The sequence below is a fragment of the Pteropus alecto genome, unplaced genomic scaffold (assembly GCF_000325575.1).
Source record: "Pteropus alecto unplaced genomic scaffold, ASM32557v1 scaffold25, whole genome shotgun sequence".
NCBI classification, from domain to species: domain Eukaryota; kingdom Metazoa; phylum Chordata; class Mammalia; order Chiroptera; family Pteropodidae; genus Pteropus; species Pteropus alecto.
This window is the reverse complement of record NW_006441955.1, coordinates 2,260,107-2,264,280: the sequence shown is the minus strand read 5'-3', so window position 1 is coordinate 2,264,280 and position 4,174 is coordinate 2,260,107. Positions and strand designations below refer to the sequence as shown.

At 44.1% G+C, this 4,174-nt stretch overlaps 1 protein-coding gene and 1 non-coding gene across 2 annotated transcripts in view; both read left to right on the top strand.

The window, feature by feature from the left end:
• AGBL4 (ATP/GTP binding protein like 4) overlaps positions 1-4,174 on the top strand; it is a 956,697-nt gene that overhangs the window by 911,244 nt on the left and 41,279 nt on the right. The window lies entirely within an intron of this gene.
• Positions 2,427-2,530, top strand: LOC112486068. The gene has a single exon (XR_003048610.1). It is a non-coding gene; the product is annotated as a U6 spliceosomal RNA (small nuclear RNA).

Genomic DNA, 4,174 nt, shown 5'->3' with positions numbered 1-4,174 from the left:
TAGAGAAAGAATTATGGTTGAAGAAGAAAAAATGAGAAGGATGATATTAACTCTATATCTGCAAATTCTCTCTCCCCAGAAGTGGAAATGCTCTTTTTAGCCTTTATTCAACCCTTGGTGAGTGTTTATGGAGTTGCTACCATGTTCTGTAGAGGCAAATCTCCTTTATGGTTGTGGCATGACTTAGAACTAGTTCACTCAGTCAATTGCAGCCTAGTGGCTCAGGGGACTCCAATTACCTAGCTGGGCACACAAGAGGCAGAGCGACAGCCCCAGAGGGAGGGGTGAGCCAGGTGTTACAGCAGCATCCCAAATCCAGCAGAACACTGAAGAGATCACGATAAGAACCAACAGTCCCCTCTTTATAGTCGCCAAGACAGAGGCAGTCATCTTGAATTCTGCTTTAATAACCACCTGGCTCAACAAGACCGAGGGAGTAGGTTCTTCCCTGAGGAGAGGACCCTTGGTTTCCAAAGTCCCGGCCATCTATTATGTGCCACACTGCCCCCCACCAACACACACACACATACTAGATGATGTGTGTCCCACGACTTCTCTAGGATCCCCTAATTCCTGTACTACATGCATAGATCACATTCCACACTACACCTACTTTGTTCTCCCATGATATTATAGCAAAGAAGGTATAGGGCTTGGAAGAAGAGTTTGAGCATGTGCACCAAAAGAGATTCTGAAACGCCTATTGACAATGAGATGTGGGTTTGTCCGGAGGAGACCCGACTTAGTTTGTGATTGGTTTCTGATGTTCAATTTGATGGATCCTTCTACACTTTCTCAGCACCTCTGCCATCTTTTACTTTGGAAGTAAATGTGTTTCTTAGTAGAAGCCCCTCCCCACCACCAGCCTAGGTCCATGGTTTTCTCCCCTCAATGCCCAGTCTTCATTCATTGTAAATAAACACACTATCAGTACATGCAGGAATCGTTCTAAGCACCCAGGCTAAAATACTAAACAAAAAGGCATGACTTGCAAAGCTTTCTGCTTGGGGAGACAGAAAAGGAAAGAGGCAATTATAATATGTATGGTAAGTTCTGTGGTGGAAGAATTACAGAGGGCCATAGAGAACTCTCATTTAGCAAGGATATATTGAATGTCTACCATAAGCCAAGCAAAGTCCTAGGCACGAGGGGATGTAGCAGTGAACATATATTAAAGACAAAAATGTCTTTACATGGGGGAAGGAGGGAACTCAGACATAGTTCTGGGAGATCAGGGAAGGCTTCTGAGTGGAAGTGACATCTAAGCTGAGGTTTTAAGACTGAGTGAAAATTCGCCTGATTGGATTGGGGTGGGTTATTGAGGGGAAGACATTGCAGATGGAGAAGGAAGGAAGGTGCTGCGGGTGCTGTAAATTGTCCAGTATGGCTGAAGGATTTCAGATGCAAGGGATGAAACTGAAAGGGCAGGCCGTAAAGAATTTGAACTTGGATATAAAGGCAATGGGGACCGATAGAAGGGTTTTTCATCACACCAGAAAGCTACTCTGGCTAGAATGGGAAGGACAGTTTGGAGGGGTCAAGATTGTAGTCAGGGATGTGCATTTAGGAGGCTGTTATGATGGTCCAGGTGAGGGATGATTGAGGCTTAGATTCTGGTGGTGCCAAGGAGTGTTTAGAACATGGAACTGAGAAGACTTAGTTCATGAGTGGTTGGGGGTGTCAGTGGGGAACTGGAGCTAGCGATTGGAAAGAGTTAAGTGTGAATAGTGAGGCTGCACATGAGCTGCTCGGCCACCTTGTTCTGTTATCCATGGGACAAGAAGAACCTGGAGTTGTACCAGGGAAGCTCATGCAAGTGTGATTTAACCTGGGTCCTGTATGAAATGCACTTTTTAAAATCTTCATTTCATAACAGAGGGAGACTTCAGGCAGACAGATTGTGATCTTTATTGGCTGCTGGCTCCGTGTCCCAATCAGAAAAAGAAATTACATAGTCTGACAGGAATGGCAATATGGTCTGGGAGGAAGTGTCCTCTAGATTGGGAGTCAGGGGACCTGGATTCTGATGACAGCACCAACATCATCCTGAAAGGCGCCCTTCAGCAAGTCCTCTAACCTTGCTAAGGCGAACATCATCACCTTCAGGAAGGGATTAAGGACCTTCAGCTTTTCCAACCCCTGCTATGGGAATGAGAGATACTTATGAAAAGGTACAGAGTTATACAATGAGAACAGACTTTGAATTCAGATAAACCTGAGTTTGAATCCTGGCTCAGCCACTTACTAGATGTGTCACCTTGGGCAAGTTACATATCCTCACTGGGCCTCACTGTCCTAATCTGTAACAGGATATAATAATACTTAACCTCACTGAGTTGCAATGAGGTTAAGTGAAGTAATGTATATGTGTGCGCACTGTAAGTTTTCAATGTTAAGCCAGGATTGGTTAAAACATTGAAACAATTGTGCTTGCTTCAGCAGCACATAGACCAAAATTGGAACAATACAGAGATTAGCATGGCCCCTGAGCAAGAATGACATGCAAATTCATGAAGTGTTAAAAAAAAAAATCATCGAAAAGATTTATGTGGCTGTGAATGAGGACCTGCATTGATGTTAAAGAAGGTAGTTAGGGCTGTTAGAGCAAGAGGCCAGTGACCACATGGGGCGGGTTCTTGGGGGAAAACGGCCTTGACCTCAGAACGCCACCTCGTTCACACAGTGGGGAGTGTGCACTTCCCATGGATGGTTTATTCATGTCTGTCATCCAGAGTACCCCTTCCCAGCATCAGGATACGTGGAAGCCAAATTAGTTGTCCAGAGGGTGCTGGATACTTGTCAGAGAAGGGAAGGCCTGGGAGGCAGGGAATCCTGAGGGATACTGCATCCAGGCCCACGATAGCATTCACCTCTCCACCTACCAGAGCATATGTGTCTGTCAGTTAAATTTCTCTCCCTGGAAAAGCATCAGCCAAACATTGCAGGGTCTTGCTCCATGATTTCCTTTCTTCATGACATCAGGGAAATACAGCAGTGGATACGGTCACTGATGCTCCCCTAGCTGTGTGACCTTGGGCTGGTTATCTCACTACTCTGAACCTCTTTCCTCATTTATAAAATAAAAATGCTCTGCCGGGTTATTGGGAGAGTGACATGATAAGTGTTCAACAAATGCTCCTTCTGTCCCCATGCATGGCTTTCCTTCTATTGATTGAGTCTTTAACCCGATGATCTGGCATTGAAGCCAGCAACTAGGGTTTAAATCTTATTACTGGGTGGCCTTGAGCAAGCTATGTTCCTTCTCCTAGCCTCAGTGTCTGATACTCCCTACCTGTCAGAGTTGTTGTGGAATGAAATTATGTGTGAGCTTGATCTCTACTCTGGTCCCTTTTAGCTCTGACATCCTAAGACTTTTCTGATTTCAAAATCTAGAATTATATAATTCCATGCTTAGATGAATGTATAATATCAAGAATCACGATTCTTTTTTAAATGACTCTTAAGGTTGGGTGATTCCATGAGCATACGAATTTCCAATCCAGTAGGGAAAATCAGTACAAACGCATCCTAGAAAGCTGATCAGGCCAACCTGACGGCCACTTTCATTCTTTTAGTTTAGGGGTCTTAACTGAGGGGCCCATGGGTGGGCTTCAAGAGGATCTCATGAACCAAATAAAACGTATGCAAAACTGTGGGTAAAGATGTGGAGTTCGTTTCCCGAGAGAAAGACTCATGACCTTAAACAGAATCTGGAAGGAGAATATCCTCAGAAGCCTCTACCCTGGCTGGTGGTCTCTGTCCATGCCACGTCAGGAATGCAGCTCTGATGTCAGAGTCTTGGGTGTGAGTTCTGCTTTACGTCATTCTAGCTGAGGACCCTAACCTAGTTATTTAACCACTCTGAACCTCAGTTTATTGATCTGTAAAGTGAGGGTAAAGCTTTTTTTTTTTTTTTTTTTTTACTTCCCAGGGCAGTTTTGAGAGTTACATGGGAGAATGCAGATAAATTACTGGGCACTCACTTTGTGTCATGCAATATTAATTCCCTTGCCTTTCCTTCCTGTTGGTTGTTGTTTTTGTTGTTGTTGTGAAATGATAAATTCCCGAGAAGTTTAAATAATTCTTTAGCAAATGCTATTTACAATTCACTAGCCTGCCAGGTACTAATAAATATGCCGAGAAAGAGAGAGAGAGAGAGAGAGAGAGAGAGAGA